This window comes from Solea solea, chromosome 15 (assembly GCF_958295425.1).
Source record: "Solea solea chromosome 15, fSolSol10.1, whole genome shotgun sequence".
In the NCBI taxonomy this organism is placed as follows: domain Eukaryota; kingdom Metazoa; phylum Chordata; class Actinopteri; order Pleuronectiformes; family Soleidae; genus Solea; species Solea solea.
Window position 1 is genome coordinate 20,646,566 of NC_081148.1, and position 26,484 is coordinate 20,673,049.

At 43.8% G+C, this 26,484-nt stretch overlaps 1 protein-coding gene across 3 annotated transcripts in view; it reads right to left on the reverse strand.

Moving 5' to 3' along the window:
* The window catches only part of zmiz1a (zinc finger, MIZ-type containing 1a), a 102,450-nt gene that overhangs the window by 75,732 nt on the left and 234 nt on the right, over nucleotides 1–26,484 (reverse strand). The gene's annotated exons all lie outside the window — the stretch shown is intronic.

The window sequence follows — 26,484 nt, forward strand, 5'->3', positions numbered from 1 at the left end:
GAAATACATCGTAGAGTTGAAAAATGTATGCAGGAAGCCAGGAGGGAGTTTGCTTCACTGTCCCATTTACCCCCACCTCCTAACCCCACCAGAGAGCCAATGAACCCATGAACAACTGCACCACCCATCACACTGCTGTGCCCATGTACTGCAGCACTCCTGTATTACACCCCCACAACACCACCCCCACAGTACAGGAACAATGTCCTTCCCAAAGGTTATCAGCCGCCTGACGCTTGGTCAGCCCTCATCCTGAGTCCATTACACACAGAGCCATGAGATTCACTGCCTTAATACACCTCTCTTAGTCTCTCCTCACTGCTTCGCTGCGCCCTTTACAGGCTGATACAAATCCAGCCAAGGCCCAGAGCACACGTACACACAGGTTTTGGGATTAACCTACGAGTAAATCGCCATTTTGTCAGACATAGCACCGACAGTACAGTGCAGTGTAATTTCATCAAAGCTGGTGTCCTGTTTGTGTTTGATGGGGGAAAAAAAGCTTAGATACGCCGACGGCGCATTATCTGCTCACCGCCAAACCAACAAAATTAGTGCTGAAGTGATGAAGACAATGGGACATTAGAGACCTAAAACAGAGTTAAAAAGACAGTAAACACTGGACTTAGAAGATAAAATAAGTGTTGTGTTTAAAGCTTGCTGATCTGGTCTCAAGCTGTTTTCATGACTGTTGGGTAACATTATAATTGACAGTTCTGTCCCATTTATTGCTAAAACAACAGTCCTGGTAAAAAACATCTGATCACAAGAGGACATTTTTTAGTTCAGTTTAACCCTGACATTGCAGTGTTTGCCCAGTGAACTATCAGATCTACATTATTTCTGTTCCCAGGAACCAAATGAAGTTTCCTTCAGCCAATCAAGCCTTTTAGATTATCTGCTTATGTGTCATTATAGTAAAAACTTTTCATACAGACGTCAATTCATGACACAGGTGCAACATCTTTTTCAGACAGTTCCACAGGAAGACACACCACTTTATCTTCCATTGTTCCACCTCCTACAATTTACATTCAAGCAAACTAACTTCCCATCCTTCAAGCTTCCCCAGTGGCCGTAGGTTGCACTCTATCTTGGTTCTTCTACTTTGAGTCAAAGATTTTTTTGGCCAGTTTATGGGACACAGCCAACAAGTTTTTAATCATTGTCTAAAATCAAAACTTCAACTCTCTCCTTCTGATATTGTCACCAAACCACGGATGGTTTCAACAGATGGGGTGTATGGATTGAACGGGAGGCCCCCCATGAGTCTTAACACCTGTTCATTCATTCATTTAATCCGCGAGGGGAAGGGAGCACACTGAGGATCATACTGTGGGAAGAGGGGGTTGATCTTGGACCAGTGCCAAAGAGACGAGGACGGGCGAGAGGAGAGACCCATAAATACGCAGGGAAGCAAGCAGGTGTCGCAGACAAATGTGATTTACAGGGACTAGACTGCGTACAGTGCTGACAGGTAAGCCTATTAGGGCTGATATTACCAGGCTATAACACGCACCAACAGAACCTCCTAAAAGTGCACGTGAAAAGACAATGAGTTTAAGAGAGATTATCGCACCACGATGTTAAGTTTGATACACATTAACCCCCGAAAATTCTTTTCTTAAGTTGATTTTCGGTTGGTTTCATGGATTAACCACAGAACAGAGACATGTTTAGCTTCCTTAAGGCTGATAAAACACACATATAACACCACGGCTTTATTACAGCAGAGGTTAGAGATTGGATTCCAGTTTACAAGCTGCACTGTGCAAATGTATTTTCTCCAAAATGACATCAAAGCCGAGGAGCGCCGCGGAGAGCTCCACACCGAGACGGCAGTGCGTTTCTGCATATTGGAAACGGCCGGGAAGCAATCACTGAAGAATGCAAACGTTTATGAGAAACTAAACGCACTAGAACATTGAGCGGAGATCTGCAATCGCGTTTCACTTGTAGTACTGCATGAGAGACCGAAGACTACAGGGAAATTGCTACCACTTGAGGAGCACACTACAGATGGTGTTGAGTGCAACACAGCACAAAGAAATGTGTTCCTTAATAATGTGGTGAATATAGCAGTGAAAAGCTGAGTGCATCGCACCGGCTTCTGCAAGACTGCAGCTTTTTCTCTCTCTCTCCCTCTCTCTCTCCTCCTGTCAGAAAGTCTTTCATCCCGGATATAAGAGGCTGCCGTAAAATCCTCAAAGAAACTAATCATGTTAAATGAGGTTTGTGTCTGTATCCATGACTTGTGAGTGTGCTGTTTGTGTGTGGGCGGTGGGTGGTGGTGGTGGGGGGGTGATAGGTGCCTCTTATAGACTGAAAATTCTTGTCATGTTTGAGTCTAAACTCTTGTGTCAACTCTCTCCACTTCAGCCCGCCGTCTCCTGTTTTGTAATCACGCTTTGGCGACAGTCTTAACACCTCAATCCTGGTAATCATATCTGATGATGTGGCTGCTCGGTGATGGAGATAAACCAATTTTCTGCACTAACCCTTTAAAGTGATTCAAAAGCTAAAGATGACAAAGCCCAAATTTGCTTGTTAAAAGCCCTTAACACCACAAGGTTTACTTAAGCTTCCTCGGGGGGGAATCCGAGTCTCAAACGGCTGCTCAACTCATTCACTCTCATGCACATACTCGCAGAAAACACACACACACACACACACACACACACACACACCCTATCATCCAAGGCTGAGGAAACAGCAGGGCTATAAAACCCAACCTCATCTCCTTAAAACAGGCAGGGCCGTCCCTGGGCGTCTTAACACAACTCATCAACTGTTAAACCAGAGAGAGAGGCAGAGCAGTAAAAATCAATGCCCCCCAACAAGGCAAACAGCAGTCAATGATGTTAGGTGGAGGAGGAGAGAGTGAGAATTTGCAGCAATATCTAGAGAAAATAAGGAGAGGGAGTGAGGGAGGGGAGGACAAAGTCCATGTTAAGCTAGAAGCAGAAGGCTAATATATGTAATTGATTACCTCAATGCAAATAGACAAACTCTAAAAACCAGAGAATGCAATTTAAAGCAGCAGAGTCTCTGAAATCGATTGGCACCGTGAGCCTGGGAAGCCATTTCCCTCTGGCCAAGATAAAACACTTTACTATGAGCTGTCAGATACTTATCAGGAGGAAATTAGCAGAGGAATACCATTTTCCCAAAACAAACAGGTCAAGTGTTCCTCCTCCCTGATTGGTCTCTCCGTCATTCTTTCCCACCATGATATCATCTTCTGTTATTTCCTACCCACGTTAAATGCCAAAGGTGCAGAGGTTAGGGTGGCATTTCATTCAAACGTATGATGTGTAATGAAAAACCCATGCCAGCAGGCCCCTGAAACAGAGAGGATGAGGTCGCTGCTTGGCCTCGCTGCTCAGGAGCAAACCCCAAGAACCTGCCAGTACCCGCACACGCACACACTGACGCAAGTCCACCTCCAATCTCCAAGCCAGATCTCACCAAAACAATATTTGTGGGTTGTTGTTTTTTTTTTGGGGCCTGCAGTCTGGGAAAAAAAAAACACACACACACACACACACAACACAGAGCACAAAGAGATGTAGAGGCAGGCATCAGCCCACACAAGGCAGCCTTGTAGGATAGAGGAGAGGGCAGCTCGGCGTCAACATCAACACTGGTTCTGCAGTCATCGCTCAGCAGGTAATTATGATAACAGCATGTTCCCTAGGCAGCCGCTCTCTCTGATTTAGTTTCTGAGCACTTACCCTTCCTAAAATCTCCTCCCGATAACATCTGATATAATTACAAAGTCAAGATCCTTTTCAAGGAGTGCCCACTTATGTGCCTCCAGTTTAGTGTATAGTAACTCTCCCTCCTGCGATTGCTCATTGATGCTTCTCGTCTTATTTAGTCTGCTTAGTTATGGCACTGCAGTGTTTCGGAGTGTCGGAACATTTTGGAAAACACCGTGACATGAATGGACCTCACCTACAAAAACACCAGCTGTTATGAACCCTCCGCTGCCTGCCATTACTGGCAATTGTAAACACAGTTTCAGTCACATGGGGAAATACATCATTTCATTGTGTCTGTTATCATCCAGTTTCAATAGTGGGAGTTTGGCCCTGAATTGAGTCAGCAGCTTGACCCTGTTATTACCTCTGTGGTGCTGCATTTTCCTTGGCTGTCATCATAGCCGACCCCTTAAACGGCCAGCGCTGCTCTGCAACAGGGCTAGGCTGTTGACATACTGAAGACATTTACGATAATCCCAGAGATGTCTCTGTGTTTTCCGAGATTACATCTTCAAAGGGGAAACGCGGCCAGCAGCCTCTACTTGAAAGGCAGAGAGAGATGTGGAGGGCTCTTGTTCTGAAGGAGGGGGGTGGAATAGCTCAAGAATGCAATCATGGTGTAAAGAGTGGAGGAAGGCCTGTCCTGGCTAGCTGCGCTGGCGGGACGTTTGGTGTGTAGAGGGTTCAGACCCGACACAGAAAACACACCTGTTGGATGGAATAAAACAGCGGGAGGTGAAGAGAGGACTCTCACCTGTGTGACCGGGGGGAAAAAAGGGTGGAACTCACACGCTACGTGTCTGGCTTTTGTAATGTCTGGTTTTCTGTCGTGTTGACATTAAATTGTTGAATTGTAAAAACCAATAATTATGTCAAACAAAGTAGTTTCTCAGTGAATTTTTTTTTTTTTGGCACATTTGAGATTTGTTTTGGGATAAAATCACATGAATGGAAACAGAAAACTTGAGGTTGGTGTATTAATAAAATGTATATGCAAATGAGTGCAATGGCACAATGTCGTTTATCATCATTTATGTGGATGAATAAGGGAACCACAATATTCCTCAACATGCAAATATTACTGCAATCATTAACTGAGGAAGTAATGAAACACCACAATACAGACAATATATAACCTCATCAAGATGCGCTGTGTAAAACCTTCCGAGGTGCACTGGTCTGCTTATCTAGGTGAACTTCAGTGGATGGAAACAGATAAATGCAATAAATCCTAAGACTACGGAGTAGATCACGCCACACAATTGCAGAGGAGCTTTACACAAATTGGCACGTGATAGGTGACCAACATCATCATCATCATCATCATGGTGACCAACATCAATATGCAATATACAAAGATGCAGCCCAAACTGATCTGAGAATACAGCAGTTAAAAAAAAACCAACGGCAACTGGAACCCGACAACAACAGCTCATCAGAGAGAAGAAAGGTTCAAAAACTGGAGAAAAATAAGCAGAATGAAGCATGAAAATTAGCTAAATTAAGCCCAATTTAAAGCATCAATTCTCACGTTATTTCACGCATAGGTTACTGTGACCACATGTGTTTTATGGACTAGATCTACTAGTCTGGGCTCCTTCAGATAAGATCATGTAGTGTGTGACTACACGCCGCCGTTACCGGTCACTCATAGTTTGAACTGACAACAACTGCAAAGACGGCCGACAGCAAGTCATATAGAGTGGGATTCACAGCAACTGGTTCTGAAAGTCTTGTTGCAGAGGTCAGTAAAGTGGACTGTGGGGAAATCCACCATCTTTGGAGCTGGACATTTCCAGTGGACCTCAGTCTTCCATCTTTGTTCAAGAAAAGTGAAGTTCATTCATTCCAGTGGGGGGGAGGTTTGTCCTCTGCATGTGACCCCTCCTGTACTGTTCTCAAACTCTGGTGATCATGACTTAAGTCCTGCAGAGCCTCGAGACAGCTCACTCCCACCATGTGCTTCAAATACTGCATCATCACAAGGCATTTTTAGATATTTCGTATTTTGGCGTCTGCGGGGTGTTGTGCGAGCTGCAGTCCGGCCACTTCACAAAAGACGAGGCTCAACGGAAAAAGTGTCAGACACAAATTGCTTAGTACCTATTAAACAAAAGCAAGAAAGTGTGAGTCATGTAGCAGCAAATGTCAGCAGTGACGTCCTCTGTGGCTGTATCACCTCTTAATGACTCATGGAAGTGTTGGAAAATGAGTCTCTGATGGACAAAAAAAGGCTCCATTTCCTGACACTGATAGAAATTGTGATAACATTAATGCTAATTATAGGATGAGTGTATTTTGACACTGTTCACAAAGAGGAGAACTATGAGGAATGTAGATGAATGAATGTAGCACCGGGTTCATAGTGGGCAACAAAACTGGCTCTTTGTGTTTCCTCGTTTCTGCCTAGTTCCCTGTCCCCTCTGACACAGTGACATCATCAGTGAGTCAGCGACCGAGAGCACAGAGCAAGGATCAAAACACACAGTGTGAGGTCTGTCTATTATCAGCCGCACATACTGTACACCATGAGACGGCACAAACAGCACAGACAAAGACGCACAAATCACTCAAACCACCAGAAGTCTATTTTTGAACCGCGCAAGAAGAAAACAAATCTGTCATCGACCAGCGGGGTCACAAATGCGTGTCATAGAAAGGAACTTGTTTTGGAATGAGGCAGCAAAGTAATACTCCATTCCCACTGCTCAGAAATCTGTTAATATAACACAAGACAGGGCTCAACATGATAAAAGTCCCAATTTAGTAGGTTTAGCCGGGTTAAAAAAATCCAGATATTCCCACTAATTTCAGTGTGAGACAAAGTATCAGCAACAGCAGCATCAAGTACAGTAGGGTTCCTCTGAGCGAGCTCCACGGTGGGCCCCTCCTCCGTCCATACAGCCTCACTGGCCACGGTTGAAAAATTAATGCAGCAAACTCAGAACACTTAGGGCCTCCCTCTCACTCTCTCCCTCTCTCTCTCCCTCTCTCTCACCCTCCCCATGTACCAAACAAGATCAATTACCATAGCAGAGCTCTACTCGACAGCGCTGAAGAAACAAGAGGCACTCTCTATCACATTGTGTGTGTATGAGTTTGAAGCAGGCTTATGATGAGTAGAAAGAGGAGGAGGTGGCAGTGGTGGTGGTAATAGTCTGTTTGCTTCTCTCTAATGACAGCGGCAGAGTGGATTAGTGAGCCTCCTAACCCATCAACATCCCTCCTCCCAGTAAGTGGCAAAGCATGTAAATAACCAGTCATGGCCACTAGCAGGAGAAGAGAAAAGAGAGGGGGGGATTAAAAAGCCAAGAAAGTCTTAAATACTTGTTATTTGAATGCAGTTGGGAGATTTTGAGTAGTTCCCGTTTATACAACATCAGCCAAGTTATTCAAATGCAGCACATCTGAGTGGAGGGGATAACATAAAGAAAGGCATCAGCAGAAATGGCAGCAGGCAGTAATCCCCCCATGGCCACGACACTTGTGTTTGCCACGCAGGCAGGCAGCGCCGTCAGTGGCAGCACCTACACAGGGCCTTATCAGTGGCAGCCACTGGGCTCTTCTAATAACCCCGCTGATGCTCTGCGCTGCGAGGACAGACGGGGAGACGGACACACAGGACAGCGTGGGCAGATGGGTTTCACTTCGCACATAAAGAAAGACGCTGAGCACGAGGCATCGGCCTGCCGCGGTGCGTGCACGGAGAGCAGTTGCTCGTTCCTCGCTCTTCATACACGCTGCCACTTTCATCTTAACGCACTCCAGTGGTGACTGCCTCACCTATAAGCATTTCACACACACACACACACACGTGTGCGCACACAGACGCATGCGTTGTCTAAACTCGAGCACTGCAGCCCCCAGTAGCAGCATATCTGACTCCGGCATTATTATCACCATTCAAAAGGTCAAGCACAGTGCTTCCACCCTCTTCTTTCTGATTTATGTCTTTGTGCTATTACTTCTGTTCACATTAATCTCCATCTGTAAATCTAATCACGCCGCCTCACCATCGCAGCTCCTCGCGCTCTCAGGACAGACGCTGCAGGAAACAGCTTATGTAAATACACCACTGTTGACACAAGACGGGCAGCACACAGAGCCTCACCGCTGTGATGAGACACACTGATCAGGGAACAGATTACAACAGCTATCACTTTATAGATGTTTCTTTTCATTGTCTGCCATAGCTATCTCTTCATCCCTCCATCTCGACACAGTCTTCGTATCACCCTGGAGCCTTTTTTCCTCGGCTCATCTTAAGGGAATGAGGTTGTCGTTACTGGAAGGAACAAAAGAAATATGCTCCGTGTTTAAGGCTCCAATGGTAGTCAATGAGTAACCTGAACATTGACATCAGTAAGTGACGCGAAAGCAGAGCGACGTCACCAAACAGAAGCACCCTCTGTGCACATGTGGGCCAGTAGTCATGATGACTTTCACAATGGCTGCACATTGACTTGAAGCGTCATGAGAACTTAGAGTCTAGCGTGCCTTGAAGGAGCCTCGGAGCACTTTGAGCAGAGTCGCTGGACGCTCTGCTTCTGTGGCTGCCATATGCAAGTATAAAGACTTAATCAGGTCTCTTGTGTGGAAGTACTGCCGTGCTTTCTGGGAGAAATCCTTCGGCAAGGAGTGAAGGGAACCTTGGCGATGACACAGAAAAGCCTCCAGGCCTGTCAGCTCATCTCCATGCAGCTCAAAACAGCACTCAGGCTCTGGAGAACCTCGGCTGCTGCAGTGACACGCATTCGAACACTGGCTGACACGAATCTCCAGCATGACTTCAAACATTCACTTGCTACCTCGACATCGCACTCGACATGTGGCAAGTGTGCAGGATTTCCACCATCAACCCGTGGCTCAGTCTTTCCCAACAATTAAATTAGATGCTGTGTTGCACACACCCATCTCAAGATACACACCCATCCTGATATGTGGCAGAGCATAAATCCAGCTGGACCAGAGGCTGCAGGGAAGAAGAGCTGTTAAAAGTTACATCAAGTTTGTTTGATTGACATCGGTTTGCGACAAATGTCTGCACTAACCTGATATCTAAGCCAAGATATTTTATATTTTATTTAATTCATGCCACACTATCATGTAAAAATGTCATTAAATGATATACAGTAAGCAATGGTACTGAAGAGAGCAGATAAAAGCAACAAATTAGAGCTGCAACTAACGATTATTTTCATAATCGATGAATCTGTCGATTATTTTCTCGATTAACCAATTAATCATTTGGTGTTCAGAATATCAGAAAACCTTAAAAAATGTTGATCGGTGTTCATCAAACCTGGAAATGATGATAATCGATTCATCGATTAATCGCTTCAGCTCTACAACAAACAATGGCATTTGCTGCAATCCGCTGCAAATATCAGCTTTAACGTTACAACACACCTTGGATGAAGATTTTTAAGAAATCAACAAAAAGCCTTAACTCATTCACTCGACAGTATCAACTCAGGATTTCAGGATGATGAATGTTACTTTATGTGCCACCAAAATGCAAGGAGAGGGCTTTTAATAATTGATGGTGCTGGTGCAGGGAGATTTTTAACCGCTCTCCTCCAGTTATCAATCATTAATGGAGTTTCCATCAAAAACACTTCAACCCCTCAAGTATCAAATCTCTCTTGAAGGTGGAGGGCCCACAATCAAACATCCCACTTAATCAAAGGGAACACAATTTGCTTTGCCTTTTCTCTCATTTTCACTTGTGCAAATTAGGATAATAACAGCACAAATTGAAAAAGTGTTCACGGAGTTAAGTGCAAAAGTAGGCAGAGGCCTTCGTGTGAGTGATGAGGCTTAATGGGAAAATTCTAAATGTTGAAGTCGGAGACGGGGAGCTGCGTACAGCCGCCCCGGCGTCTTTACTTTGTTTCTCTGTCGCGGAGCCGTTTAAAGCTCTGTGAGCCCATACGGCTCGCTGTGCTCTGAAAAGCTGCAAGGTCTGCCCGGTCAAAGTCATACAGGACACGATGTGCATCAGTGACACTCAAAAAAGGAGCCATAATAGTGCCGCTACCCTTTTAAACAAGCACAAGGTTAATATGGTGCTTCACCTGCACGTAAAGTTGCACAAGTTTCACTCTTTGAAATAAATATCAAAGTCTAAAAATGTCTTTCTTTGTTCTATTTCAATTGAAAATACTGTAATGAATTACAGTTGTATAAAAATAGTACCGGTACTTCTTTTAATCTATGAAACTATATATTTAACCGCAGCTTGAATTTATACACGTCCCATAAAATCACACTTATATATATTTCACCCAAAACTGTTCAGCGTTTTCTGGACCGACGTTAAACGATCACCAAATACCTTTCAATCTCGACAATAACCTCGCAGTTTTATTACAGCGATATCTTCTCCAACAATCCCACCGTCTCAGCTGCAGAGCGTGTACGAGAGACGACATGACCACGGCAGCTAAGTGATAACAAAAATGATAGAGTACTCCTAATTACCCATCAAGATGGTTTTGACTGTGTTCTGTGTGCTTGTAATCAGTGTGATGGCGCCGCGCCAGCAGTGACTCGGTTCTGTTTGATTTGTAGCTGGTCGCTCACCACCAAGGCTGCAGTCGCACACACACACACAACTGTCACCACTCCCACCCCCCCACATACACACACACACACACACACTCACTGTCCTGTTTAACTGGGCCGACCTTGCCTGTCGTCAGGTATAAAACGCTGTTTCCAGCCTGCTGCATAACAAGTGCACAGAGAGGACATTAAGTGGATTCTGCTGGAGAAACTTCTGTCTCCAAGAATTCAGCAAAGGGGGGGAAATAATGAGCGGAATGTAGTGGAATTTAGGACACAAGATGCTGCTTTTCTTTTTTTAAACATGACTTATCTATATGGCTATATCAATACCAATGTTTTCATATGAAAACAGCATTTTGAAAAACAAACTGTCTGCATCCAGACAAGCCCCTCAACTCTTGCTATGATTCCAGTGCAAACAGCAAACACATTTTCTCCGCTGCAGTTGTTTGCTTAGTTTCACAAAGTCACGGCTAACACGACACAACAATGGTGAACGGTAAGCGCAGGGATTTCTTTTATTAAATCAATGACGCTGTGAAGAGGAATCTGAAAGGGCCCGTGCACACAAGAGAATCCACAAGAGTGTTGTCTCTGCTTTTCATCCATACGGCATCCATGTTTTAAGAGCCGTAAAACACTTATTTTGGACAACGGATCCGTGTGGAAAAAATCTCAAAACAGGACCCTTGCATTTTTGTGGTTACAAACAAAACACAACTTTGAGAAAAGAATTACGCCGTAGCCCAAAACCTGCTAGCTTTATACACATGCCCCACATCCTTTTCTTCGTTTTTGGTGTATTTCTATAGCCGCGTTACAGCGCCACATACAGGCCCGTCATGTATACTACAGCCTTTTCAGAAAAAGACTGTATAGTGGAAGTTCTGTTTCTGTGTGAAAGAGGCCTGAGCGTTGACTGTGCGCTTCATTTACACCCGATAGTCAATAGACGACGGACAAGTACCGACCAGGAAGCAAATAAGGGTCACTGGCCCCATTTACGCCTGTGATCGGATAGCGCTTCACCACATGCATTTACACCTGATATTAACATGTGTCCCGGGTGTCCACGTCAATATCTGATGGACGCCTCTTTGCTTTTCGAAGCAGGGAAAGAAGTTGTCTTCAATACGCGAAAAAAACGAGGAAAGCAGAGGAGGCCGCACATGTTTGCTGCCACTTTCCCGTTAGCTGTGCTTGAAGCCACCAACGTATTTACACTCGCGTAGTTTTTCTGTTCAATGTGGTTACAATGTGTCTCTGACCACCTCCAGCCGTGGTTTGGCAGATCGGATAACAATCCATCCTCAATGCACGTCTCGGGTGTATTTACAACTTTAATCAAAAGTGGTCAGGCGCTATCCGATTGCAATCTGATCACAGAAAACAAATTTTTATTCCAGGTGTTACCAGGGCCACTATGTCAGTTTCTCTGTCCATCCAGACTAAAATGCAGCCCAGGCGTTTTCAAACTAAAACAGAACAAGCAGTGTTTTCAAACTCTTTTTCGGGACAGAGGTAGTGTGGAAGTCAGGCATACCAGAGCAGACTTGATGCCTTTATGGATGTGGATTAAGCCCGAGGATGTAAAATAATTACTTACCTACTCGACTGACAGAGTGTTTGGATTGCAAGCATATTAATATGCTCATAACACCACTACTGACACGCTGATGTTTAAGCAAATGTTTCACTATTTCAAAGTAATTTAACTCGAAGTGAAGTATTGGGAATTTAAATCCTGACCTGATTATTTTAAACAGAGGACACATAAAGGGATTGGCTGAGTTGTAGCAGGATTAAATAATGAATTGATTAATCAAAAGTCAACAAACTAATCATAAATAATATAACTGCTGGATGCAGCCCTACTTAATAAAAAAAAAAACAAGAACCCATAAAAGCTATTACCGTGTGTGTGTGTGTGTGTGTGTGTAGAGGATGTGTATTCACTAATGAGATGGATCACAGTGCAAATGGGAGATATATCAAAGGGAATGGGTGTTATTGAGCACCAACATGAATCTATGAACGAGTGATTTATACAGTGTATGCATTACAGTGAGCCTGTAAGTGAATGGTATTAATGTGCAGAGCCAGCCAGCTAATATTTGCTTAGTGATTGTTATCTGAAATTTGCAGCGAGCCACTTTTTTTTTTTTTAATGACTTTAAACTCAGTGTACATTTGTCTGGAACGAGACTGTGTAAGTTATATTAACTTATGTAGAGTTAGCCCCATTTTGTATTTCCTGCACTTTTAAAACATTTACATCCGGATCATAGTTCCATCACAGGCTTATTGGGACATTTGCCAATAGAGGGCTAGAAGTTCAATTATGTTTCAGAAGCTAACCACAGTGTCTCCAGTCTATCAAACCGCGGCTCCTCTTTCATCTCAGGGCTTTATACGTGTAAACAAGATGCTAAGATACTCCTTTTTGAATGTGGACTGGCGTCATAAAGAGAACTAATCTGTGCGTCACACACATGCAAGGCTCTTCACTTTGAGAGTCTGCTAACTCATGCTAGATGAGCTGAATCAAAGCAGCTACATACCGAGTGACTCTGCAGCTTTGTAGAGCTGAGCACACCCTTGTCTTTGCCTTAATCAAATGGAGTTCTCTTGAGTTATCTTGAAGCACCATCCCTGTGTATTTGCAGATCTCTGAATCGCTGTTCACTTCACTTTATTTTTCCCCCCTCAGTTGTTGTGGTCATTGTTTCCCCCACAGAACCAACACGTTTTGAAATAAATAAAAAAAAGTGGGAATGACAGAGCCAGAAAAACGGTAACAAAAAAACTGGCACAAAAATGGCACCAAGTGTGAATGTGACTCATGCAGCTGAACCCAAATTCTGTCTGGGTCTTAGATTAGTGGTTTTGTGTGCTGGACAAAGTAATATTTTACAGCAATATCTACAGTTTTCAAAAGAAATCCATAAGCTTACGCAGTGATTTCTAAGCCTTTCAGACCTTTGATTTCCATTAAATTCAACTGGAAAATCAAGTAGTAGGGGGTTGAAGCTTCTATTAGGTAGAAAATCCATCACAGAGTCTGGAAGGTGGGGCAATAATGGAAGGCACTAAAGGAAACGGGAAGAATTTTCAAAACTCTCCCAACACCAGAAGACTGACAAGTCAAAAGCTAAAAAAAAGAAAGAAAACATTACTGCTCGACAATCTGCAGGTTCAGGAAATCAAAACAGAACGGCGGACAAGTAAACATTGACGTGAAAAGGAGCATGTTGATTGTGTGTTGTTTTCTGTTTTGTTAGTTGCTCAGGATCCTCAGATGCACCAGCAGGAGCTTTTGATTTATGTTGTCACCTGCACCCTAATGTTCACATTACATACCTTAAGGGCAATTAAGTCACACAACTGACAGCAAACACAAACAGCAGCCGTATGAACTTGAGTGTTCTCTTAAGTATGGACATGATTACAGGGGAATAATGTGTAATTTAAGTGATAGTTGTTTGTGCAGTAAACCACTCACTCCCCATACACCAAAGACCTGTGATTGAAAAACTGGAGAGTGAGTGTTTTACACAGCAACACAAACGTCAGTTTCCTGTTTAAAAAAAAACCTGTCTGACAGCGAGATAAAGCAGAAAACATGTTTTTGAGACATTGTTTACTGAAGCTAGAGCAAAAACACTGGTGTTTTCCTTTAATTGTGGCCCGTCCCTCTTTAGAAATTCACATTTTCCGTGAACATCCAAGCATCTGTCAGCCCTGTCACTGTGAACTTGCTCTTTCTGAGGGAAAAGACACCGCTACTACACGGATTCATGTCAAAACACAGTGTGTGATCAATACACAGACATTTATCTATCAAGAAGGTAGTTTCAAACTTGGCAGACAACATGCATGTCAATCCTCAGCTTCACTCTTTTCAACATCACCGAGCAGCCGTACCTAACAACCTTACATCTATTGACATTGGCTTTGACATTAATGGAAATGCCTCAGGCACAAAAATCCAGTTCAACTGTCAAAATCCTCCTTTGAGATCAACTGCACATTATTGCGGCTGATAAGCAGCCTGATAAAAGCCACATTTCACTCACACTTTCTGCACCTGTGTGAGTCTAAACCCTCATTTTCCAATGGTCAAAAAGAAACATCTGGCCTGTGTCTGCAAGGTAAATGAATGCAGTCAGCGTTCACTCCCTGGTCAATTGACTCAATAGACACAGGTTTTTATTGGATCCAGCTCAAATCAACAATGATAAAACATGACACGGGAGCGATCATTTCCAAGGCTGATGCTGCACCTTCTCTAGTGCAGTGTTTCAACACACACTCTTTGAAAGAGGGACTTTCTGATATATATATATTTTCAAATTATTAGATTACGGCAAAGTCAAACCCAACCCATTGAGAAAAAAATTGTGAGTTGACATTTTTTTTTAAACAGAATTAGCCACATTTAAAAACAAAAAAAATTTGTATATCCACACATTTTGATGTAAAGAGGTGTAGGAAGATTCACATCTGTGAAATTTAAAGACAGAAATGTAGTAACCGAGCCCACAGATGTCTGGACTTGCGTGTACTAAAATGAATGCCTGTACTCTGATTTTTAGGATTTTTAAACCCAGATTAAGGCACTAAAAATGGCTTAATCTGGCCTATTGCTAGTGACTGTTCTGTCCTGTGATGTTTATTTTTCATCCCTGCATCATCCGAGAACACCACCATAGCCATCATCAGTGATAATATTTCGGTGGTAACTATTTTGAGTCTTTAACTTTAAATCCATTTAGATCTGATTGATGAATATTATATTGGGTGCAGTCACACATTTTAAATAAGTTAAGTAAGAATCACTACAAACATTAATGCTAAATAGCGGGTGGACGATGAATGCATGTCACAGAGTTGCAAAAAAAGGTAGTAGTGTGTTCATCCAGGTTTGACGTTTCCCACTTAGCAGACTGTATGTGCATAGCAGAGTAATTTGACCTGGGAGTGAATGCCGAGTAAATACATTCCCACTGGTGAAAAACCTGTTTAAACTTGAAATGTAACTGTTTTTTCTGACTCCTGGGAATTAGGTATTTGTGACCCTGATGCTTCGAGCCACAGATCAGACCAGGGACACGGAGCGACAGATGTCTGCCCCGGCGTTCTGTTCCAGGCACGAGTGCTGCTGGCACACACCGAGGAAGGGAGGGGATGAAAGCAGAAGGACGAGAGAGAGGATAAGATAGATGGAATGAAAATGGAGAGGAGGGGAAAAGAAAACTGAGACTAGAGAGGAAGAGGATAAAGCGGAAAGAGGAGAGGGGAACAGGAGAGAGAGAGAGAGCTTTTTCGGAAATCAGACGTCACACCAGGTTTCGTCTGAGGGACAAGATCTGCTTTGTCATGTTTCTGTCAGACAGCAATCACTTTGGCCAGAGAGTGTAAACTGTAAGTCCAGACCAACCTCGAGCAGTGGATCTCATAGGAGACCTCACATGCACTAAATCACCATGAGTCTGTGGTTTGAAAACAAACTTGAGAGGCCGAATAATTAACTTCTGACTCTGTGGGCCTGAATCTACAGTTGAAGGGCCGTTAAATCTAAGTAAGAGACTGTCGGGATGTCATCGACGCTTCCACGCGTAAGGCAGCGTGTGACCTCCGAACAACGGCTCTGCCACTCTGCTTTGAGGAGCAACATGCAAAAGCAAAAATGAGAGGAGAGAAGAAAGGAGCTAATTATAGCCGCACAGCAGGATGCCCAGAAACAAACTTGATTATCATCATCGTCAAGAAGGCACAAAGGAAACCTGCTGCCTCCTCCCTTCCACCACAATCCAATAGAGAGGCTTTTAGCCTTCATAATGATTTAGAAAGTGACAAGTCAAACAGATTTACTGTGACAGCCTGAAAGGGACCGGCATGAGGACTATTATTGCTCACGTGACCAGACCTCCTAGTCCTTCTCCTGCACCACCCTCCCTCCCTCCCTCCCTCCCTCCCCCGCCTCCACCTCTGCCTGTTCAATGTGACAGCAAAGAATAAGGCTGGCTCAATAGACGCAGGCAACTAGCCTATTCAATCCCCCCTCTTGCTCAACACGAGCCCCCTTCAAACGAGAGGGAAAAGCTCTGCTTTTGTGGCAGTTGCCCGCTTTAAGCGCCAGCCCCCCAGATAAGGATCTGGTCATGCAAAACTTGTGACACAGAGTAAACGGAGATACCCTTGTACAATTTTGACACCATTAACTGAGGTTTATCAGATTTAATGAGGCATGAGTGCGGGGTGATATTTTCAGCTTGCAGGGAGCATTTGACAACACTTCCACAGCCGCAGCCTTTCCACCGGCCGTGGAACAACTACAAACACTATCGGCACGGGAGCGACATTAAAAAATGGACTGCACAAAACTTTTCCTGATTATATGACTGTAAATAAATTAAGTGATTGTGTTTTCATCAAAAAGGCATCTGTTTGGCCCAGGGTGGCAGGAGTTACGTTTGATTTTCATTTCCATTGCCCTGAAATATGGAGCTAATTTATGTTTGAGTAGCATCAGTCCCTGCAGACTGCAGTCATTACTTTTTTTTTGTTTTTTTTGTTTTTTTTAACTCCATCTCTGTTTTCAATAGGGTGAAAAACACCTTGGCTGCTCTGAGGTTTGAAAACAGAGCCACCCCTAAAACCATCAGGGCTGGTGGTGGAGAGTGTGTGTGTGTGTGTGTGTGTGTGCATGGAGAATTCTCAAGGAGCAGAGACCCTGAGGCTATGCGGATTCATTTCCCCCCTTTCTGGCTTCCAAAAACAAAGGAATTCCAGAGAAAATCAGGGCAGGACCTCACCCCGAGCCACCACCACCACCACTGCTGCTGCTGCTGCTGCTGCTGCTACTACTACTACTACCCCCACCTCCCCGCTCTCTCTCTCTCTCAGACACACACATTTCATGCCTAAATGCACCCACACAAACACACAGAAAAGCAAAGGTGACTCCACACAGCCATCAATGAAGCGCACCGCCTTTCTTGTTATACAAGAAATAGTTACAGAAACATGACAAAGAAAAGAGGATGGTGTGAGTGTGTGTGTGTGTGTGTGTGTGTGGAGGGTGTGTAAACAAATAGTTTTGTTTTCAGAGCAGAGAATGTTCCTGTCACTGCTGACCATCACTAACCTGCGTCAAACTACAGCCACACACATATTTTTTTTTAGATATTGAGCAACAGACTCAGGATGTGCCGAGTCGCGGGCTGTGGTATGGCAAACTGCTCCCCCCCCCCTCGCACCCCCACCCAAAAAAATGAGGCAAGACATGGAACGTGTGATGTCCTCCTCACGTGTATCCTTAACAATGTCAACACATACCATTCAGCTTCCACTCGGCTCCCACCGGGTGGCCATGTAAAGGTTACAGCACGGCTGTGAAAGCAATGCGGCTATAACGTATGTGTAATGTATGTAATCTGGATTAATGAGTGGCTGCAGACACAAAGGAGCACTTAACAAGCTCTGTTACTCATTTATACAGGCCTTTTTTATTTAAGAATTGACTGAAGAAATGAAAATCTAATGAAATGTGATTATATCATGCGCCGCATCCTCTCTCATGTGATGTCCATCAAATCATTTCTCAGAACTCGGTCAAACTGCAAAATGTACAGTATAGTATAGGGCTGATTTATTTGTATAAAATATCACATTTTTCTTTTCGATATAGTTTTTTAAGGTAAACCTTTCAGGTAAATATAAACTATTTTAAAGCATACTGTAATTTAACCATTTCCAACTTGCAAATATTACAGCCACAAGTTGTGATTATTTCCATTATAGTAAATCAATGAGTTGTCACGTCTATAAAAGGCAGAACACACTGGAAAATTCAAAATGTTTTCTTTTGTCCACAAAGCAAAAACTGAAATCACAAATAACCCTTAAAAGGATTAATTATCAAAGTACCATTTCATTCTTTTATAATTGATTAATACTTGATTAATTGTTCCAGCCCTCACAACCGAAAACTGAATGATGAATGGTTTCAAATTGCAAATTTGATTTAAAAAATGACAAATTGTCCTGGCTTACGATACTGTACACAATGCTAAATATAGAAAAGTTCAATTATTTGTTTGTAATTGATACTTATTAGTGAATAGAAACCCAGCAGCCTTTAAAATCATGAAACATAGGAGCCCTCGCAGTACTGTCAATAACATTTGCCAGATAATTAAAGAGCCCTGGGAGACAATGATAAACATTGTTTAGAGGCCGATCCCTGGCAAGCGCCAAGCAGTGTATCATTGCTGTCTCCGGAATACACATGATTAGCGTGGTCTCATTACTGATATAATAAATGACGTGGCTTTGGTTTCTGGGAGGGCGCACTTGCAACAGGGGGACATTAGAGAAAAGTGGTGAAAACACATTTGCCCTCTGCTGCGGAATAAACAAGAGAGCCGACGTCTGCGATATCTGCAAAGTCAGGTCTGCAGCCAGTTAAGGGAATTATCAACCAAACATTACAAACGTCTGAGATCACCGTGTAATAAACTGGACTTTTAAATTGTTGGCTTCTTTCACACTGCATCACTCCCCCTAACTCCTCTATCCGTCCCTTTCTCCCTTCTCTGTGAGGTTAATGCTGCAGCTCAGCCTCGGCCCACCAGCCCGTCTCTCTTTACAGTTGGTGTATCCACACAGAGGTTTAAAATATGCTCCTTTATCTGAGCCGCCCAGGCGGGAAAATGAAAGGGATGTCAGTCCTTAGAACCCTGGGAAAGCGGCTGGCTCAACCGCCAGTGTCAAAACCGAAGGGAGGGCACCAGGCGGGCAAACACACTGAACACAGTAATAGACTTTTTCTGTCATTGAGCAATGTCGGAAAGCAGTAAGGAAATGGTCTGTGAGGCAGTGGAGCTCGGGGTTTTATGCCTTTATGACGAGGGAGGATCTGCCTAACAACCACAGCGCAATCAGAACATCAACAAAACAAAAGCACAACCTGACACAGAAAACTCAACATTTCTCCCTGCCTTCAAACATCACTCTGCAACATGTCATGGAAGCAACTGTCCAATACTGACGTTTCAGTCCTTGTCCTTCACTCATGCATAAGAATGAGCATTATCCGCGAGCAGATATCGCACGACTCGCTCCTCGTAACTGACATTACATCACGGGCAGAGAATAAATGCTGTCCCCTTTGCGTTAGAAAGTCCCATTTCATTTACTTTGTCAGAAAACAAGGACATATGTATCCCCCGGAGGCCATGTTGGAGACAATCTGACCGCCTTCACAGAATCTCTGCCATCACTCTCCATCTCCCACGCCGCAAATAAGCATCACCCCTCACTCTCAGTGCCAACCAGACAAGTGACTGTTTATAGCACAGATGATATTATAAACAAAGGCATGTGGCATATTGTCTTCAGAGAAAGATTCATTATGAGCTATAAGGATTTGCAACTCGCAGACGTCGACGCTACGGTGAGTGCTAGACGTGCGCGCTGTTGTCTGAAACCAAAAAACTTGTTGCAATTGATTGCAAATATATACTGTTAATGCATCTCCCTTATATCCTGTGGTGGTGGATTTCCATTGAGCACTTCTCCGTTGGACTGGTTAAGCAAGTGAGTCCATGTGGGACCCTGTGTGTAAGGTATGCTGTGTGTGTGTGTGTGTAGGCTGTAGGAGGCATGTTTCAGAATCAGGAGATACAAGACAAACACAGCTGATCAGTAGTGAAACAGTAAACCCACTGACCCAGCGTGAAGAGGGAGCGGGGACTAATTAGTGACTGTACTTACAACTCAAAAGGAGAGGGGGGGAAAGAGAGAGTGAGAGTGGGAGAAAAGAGGGAGGGCGAGAGCACACGCAGCACAAACACGGAGCGCGGCAGTTGGAGAACGAGGACAATGAGTTTGTTTAGCTTAAACAGGATTTATAAGCCAAACAGACACACGCCAAAGCCACTCACTCAGACACATACTAGCACTTTTTCCCTCTCTCTCGCAAGCCCCCCCCTCCTTCGCTCACCAGCACAGACACACAGCTTAGACACACTCTGTGAGGATTTCATCAGCAGCAAAGAAAAAAAAAGTGAGGGTAATTGCTTGCGATGGTGAGAAATCTTGAGTGCAGGCAGCAGCGGTGGGCGAATGGATGGATGGATGGATGGAGAGAGGGAACATTTTGTTCTTCCTGTGCGGGCTCCGACTCTCATATTGTTCGCGGTGAGGACGGGTGTCATTTATGATTCAAGGGCTCCAGCGTCTCGGCAGATGGGAACAGGACATGGCCATAGTGACATCCCCTGCACTCATTTCTCACAGAACATCAAATCAAACATGCATGAGACGGTGACGGTGACAGAGGTGGGCTGGTAACTTCTCTCTTCACTCTCTGTTTCACTTAGAAGACTGTTTTTTGTCCCCTGATGCTGGGGAAGCCAAAAGTTTTAAGCAGCAGCTCTTGACAAACAGAAAATAATGTGTTTTTTCCTAAAACACTTATAAGATAAGATAAGATAGTCCTTTATTTGCCCCGCAGTGGAGAAATTTGCAATTTATGATCGTAATGGGTATACTGATCCTGATTTTATTGATACCAATACCAAGTACTCTTATTTTTCTATTTTCTATAATTGAATGGTGCGGATGCCTGAACACAGAGGTGGTGAAGAGCTGTAAGGAAGAGTGTGCTTCTCAACTCACCACCAGAGGGGTGCTTTTTCTGTTTCTCAAACTTGTGTGCCCCTCATGTCAAGTTATGAGTTATTTTTGTTATGTTACATAATTACATAATGTTGATATTGTGAACTACTTATCGCTCCACATCAAAACAAACACTTTTATTTCGGAAATTCTGTGAAATATCATCAGAAATATTATTATTTAGATACATTTTTCTCAAAACTTTGGGACTTTTTTTTTCCCCACATGACCGTTCCCTTAGTGGGCCCCCAGGTCATTTGAGTTTGAGAGCATTGCTTTAAACTAATGGACTCCTCTGTCATGAAGGACTGTGAATCTCTTATAATAAACTTGGCAAAGGCCTTGTGACGTGACTTGCAACGTGAAACTTAATTTTCACTAACTTTGGCAAATTGAACCCAAACTAATCCGCCCCGAGGGCTGCACAGCCGAGCAGCACAGGGTCACACATACACTGGCAGCTTTGTCATCATTAGGTAATGGCTGAGAAGTGTAAAATCGGAGCAAACCATGCCGGCACTTTCTGATTCCCAATCATTCCACAGCAAAGTTGGAAATAACGCAGCATAAATATCAATAGCAGTATCATTTGCATATCCCATATCCCAACTTAAAGGGAAGAGCCACTAAAAAACGTGTGCAGCATATCCAGAAAATATGGGAAAAATGTATGCAGTTTTAAAATAAGTATTTTTTTAACAGTAGTTATAAAAGTTTCTACGGATTAATGTGTCATTATTTAGTGTGATTGAACAACTAATGTTACTGGTAAAACCTGTGTTTGTCCTACTATTTCATGTCCACTGTGATAAAGGTCTATTACACCCAGTTTCTTCAAGACATGCTTGAGCATCACATTCACATGTTGTGCGAGTTAAACATAAGCCCAACTTTCAGTCACATGTTTCCAAAGCAAACGGGCAATGATCACAGAATCTGACATGCCGATGTGTCCTTGGGCAAGACACTCACTTAACCCCTCGTTGCTTCTGACAGCTATGCTGGCAGTGTGTGAATGGGTATAAAATATGTGGTAGAAAATGCACTACACAGAGATTTGCTATATAAAAAATGCACGAATGGCTTCAGAAAGAGAGACACTCGCCGCCACCTCCAACTTATGATCACAATGTGAGCAGAGACTATATATTTTTTTAAAGAAATTCGTGTAAACATCTGGTTTCCTCCTTTAGCCAACCAGGAAATTAAAAAAAACATATATACTGAATAGCCACTAGGAGACAACTTAGTTTCTGGTTTATAACATTAGTAACCAATAGCTTAAGGAGTTAATGGTTTCATTTACTAGTTTTTGGTGTAGTTCAACGGCACATGATGTCGATTTTTTTACATCATCTTCCCGTTTAGAGGAAAATAAACCTCATGAATCTCGCGGCTTCAAAACAGGAGCTCAGATTCCTGTGGGTGACATCACAATTGTTACCACTTGGATGTGAGTGGGTGCTGCACACGTCTGCCTCGCTGTGTTTGAACTGGCTGGTTATTGCTACTGCGTAACTACACTACACTGGTGCAAATATGTTATCAACAGCTAAGTTCAGAAAAAGAGGTAAAAGACTGGCACAAAAAAAAGGTGATTTTAAGCTATTCCTACTACTTATAACCAGATTATTGTCAAAGGAAACAGCAGACGATGCAAAAACCGCAACAGCAGCTCCCTAATTCACACACCTGGGAACGGCTCTGCACAGCTACAGCTACTCCTGCAGACATCTAATGCTTCTTCACCTTATATGCCTTGCTCTAAGACACTGCAATGACTCTCCGACTACCTCAGCAACCTCAGGAGCTAAAACCGTCCTTGCTTCCGCCGCTAACAGAACCACAGCACCAAGGTTTGCAGCTCGAAGGACGGTGGTGACAGGCATGTGGCATTGAGGTTTCCTTACCCCCTTATGTTGGTCCACACCAAACTGATGTCATTACAGTCAGTCAGCAGGATGAGTTACATCTGCTGGGTGCTTCATTTTCACTGAATTAGCTGCACTGCAATTACCAGGCTTCAACTTGAAGGGAGCTTGAACTGCAGACTTATGGGTAGAATTACAACAACGTTTAGGAAGCAGTTAGACGTCTGACACGAGGGCACAACCTCAGCGCAAACTGAGCAGTTTAAGTTGTAAAATGCTGCGAGGCAACACAAGTTTTTCCTTATTAAAAAGACCAAAAATAGGCACTCTGAAAACAAAGGCTCAGACAAGATGAACTGTACTGCCAAGTTGAACCACAAGTGAGACAAGAGAGAGCGAGAGAGAGACAGAAAGAATAAAAGAGAGGCTGACTTCTGACTGGTCTCGGCTGACGGCGAGACATCAGACTACAAGAATCCATGTCGAGCGAATAGGCAGCAAGTATTTCACGGCTCCCCATGAACCAACATGAGCAGTTAGATGAAATGTCAGGCTGTCAAAACATTGATTAGCATTTGCCAGGTTTTAAGCACTTAGCAGACTGCAGCTGTGCCAACACACAGTAAACAGCAGCAACTTGTTAAATTGCTGAGTAACACAAAGCTAATTACTCAGACACGAGTAATTACTTGTTTTCATATTTTTTTAATCACTATTAACTCGCTGCTTCACAGAGATCCAGAGATATGGAGTGAGGTGCCCTCACTATCTCTGCTTTCTGTGAATAATTAGCAGGTAATCAAAGAATAACTGCAGGTGACCTAAAATGAATTTGATGACGACGATGATTCCAATCATTGCGTTTCCACAGTTGGTTTGAGAAACAGAAAGTGAGTTCTTTCTCGTGTTCAGCTGCAACTTTGCGAGCACACAGGTCTTTTTTTTAATGTTCAGGCACATTTCCAGCATCATTTTCTTTGTATTATGGACGTAAGGGAAGCAGCCTCAACTTGCACACTTGCCTCTTGCACCCAGCAGCCTCTGAAATCACCCAAATTTGATTTCAATGTGCGCCTACCAGAGCCTTTAGCCTGTTTAGTGAATCAGACACTCTTCTGTCTTGTCTCACAGCCTGGCCGACTGGCTGGCTTTTTTGCAAAGAGGCCCCAGGAGGGACAACAGAAGGAAAGAAAACTCATACACACACACACACACACACACAAACAACACACACGTCCAAGTCTAACAGTTGCAGATGGCTTTAATTCCTTGCCCTCTTTCTTTCACAATTTATCAGGTAACCTGCTCTGAACATGCGTGCCTCCTTTTCATGCTTTGCTGAGATGACTTAATGTTGTTTTGGTTCTTTTTTTTGGGGAGGGAAGGAGGAGGAGGAGGAGAGAAAAGTCAAACAGCACTAATTAATGTTGTGCTGCTGATGAGTGTTGCTGCTGAAACAATTTCATTACATCACCCCTTTTAAATTACCAAAGATGGAGAGAGAAAGAGAGTGGCCATACAAAAAAGGTTTAATGTTCTGACATCTATATACGTAGCACATGGGCATAAAAAACACGGGACACCTGCAATCCAATGCAATTCTCTTGCAATGAGTGTACTATACTGTGCAAAGCCTGTAATGTTTTAATCTCCAAGATAACTTTTTTCCCACCTGATGAGAGAATGGGTGTCACACACTCACTAAAATAGGGTGGTTATGCTGTAGATTAGAAGCCCAACAAGACAGCAAGGGCTCGCGGCTCTGCTCGTAAGCACAGCTTAATTCCACTTCAGCACTTTAGGGTGCTCTTTTTCACCTCCACCTGAAGTTAAACCGCCCCGCAGCAGGGTGCAAAGAACCACAGTCTCCTCCTCCACAGCATCACACAGGGACACGGCTCTCTCTCTGCTGCGCTCTGCCCCAGCTGGCCTCACATCCAGACGGGAGGAATTTAACGGGGAGGGTCCGACAGACTCGAGGCAGAGAGCTGCTCCAGAGAGCTGCTCCAAGCAGCTCTTTGAGAATACAAGTGTACTATGCGGGACATTTTGAGGCGTGTCATCTCGCTCTCAATACCATAAAGCACTCCTGCATGGCACGAGTGACAGCAGGCTTCACTGAGCACCGAGAGGTGAAGCACTTCCGTGACCTTGTTGACATGTGTCACGTTACCAGTGATACCGACAACTATTTCAAGTCCTATCTGAGCAGCCAGGGCATCTCTACTGAGACACATCTATAGAAATCAGATTTTAAAAACATTTGCGAGGCACTTAAAGCCAAAACATAATAATAATTTGTGTCCCTGGTTAGACTGGGATTTTGTGGCCCATTTTTGGCCCCAAAAGTACAACCACGGTGGTTTTGAGGCATGAATATACCTCATTTTAAGAATATTTAAATTGCTTCTCACACTTACAAAGGCGAGAAGCATCTATAGAAATCTGATTTTAATCACACTTCGAGCCACTTCTTATAAGTTAAGTTCCCCATACCAGCCAGATTACTCAATTACAATCTAATATCAGATTTGACCATTTACATTCATAACTCTAAGTGTCTTGTGCTCTCCTCTGTTGTTTGGGATGATGATGATGATGATGATGACAACACTCAGTGCATGGTGCATGGATTTCAACAGGACTCATCACACTCATCGCCTGACCACATAACAGATATAAGTCAGATCTAGGAACACATACTGAATCTGATTTGAAAATCAGTATTTGACAATCTGATTTGAGCTACTCCAGCCTGGTCATGTGAGTGAAAAGTCTTTTTGCTGTCCAGGATTTTTAAAATAGTCTGAACAAGGCCTCACTGGGGTCCAGTCAGTGACCTCACAACAGCAGCCATTGATCTTTGCATGATCTCTGACAGGATCCAATCAAAACACTTATCAGTCAGTCATGTCACTGATGCTGAAGCTGCTGCTGCTGCTTCATGATGTTGTCCAACAGAGGGACACATGGACGTATGTCTGCTATAACTGTGTTACAACAGGTAAGTAGAGGGAGCGTATTCGCACAGACACACACTGCTGAGTGTGAGCTCAGTGACATACATTCTCAGTTTAGCCATCAGCTGACACACACACACACACACACACACACACGTAGTGACCTGAGGTTTTATCACACCCCTGCCTGGTGTCTTCTCCACACACACACACACACACACCTATCCTGGATGTAAGCCTGCACACACGGTGTCACTATAATAACGTTAAGATTAAGGTGAAGGTTACGGGGGGGGGGGGGCAGTAATGGAACAGTATGGACGCCAACTGCTTTACAACACCAGAGAAGAACCCGCACACACACCGACTTTAACAGCCTCGCTTCCAGCAGCAAGCCGCGGGTTACGCCGCGCACACACGGCCGAATACAACGCGCTGTGTTACCGCTTAAAGCGACCACAGTGTGACCCCCACCACTACAACCACTACCACCCACGACACGAGTTCATAGGCGGCTGTTAAAGGTTCCTCCGGGGGTCACACTATTGTTAGCAGGTAGTCTGTGTCCGGCGGGGGAGGCAGAACCCACGGACACATTGGAAACCAACAGCTCTTGCAAACCACACAGTCATA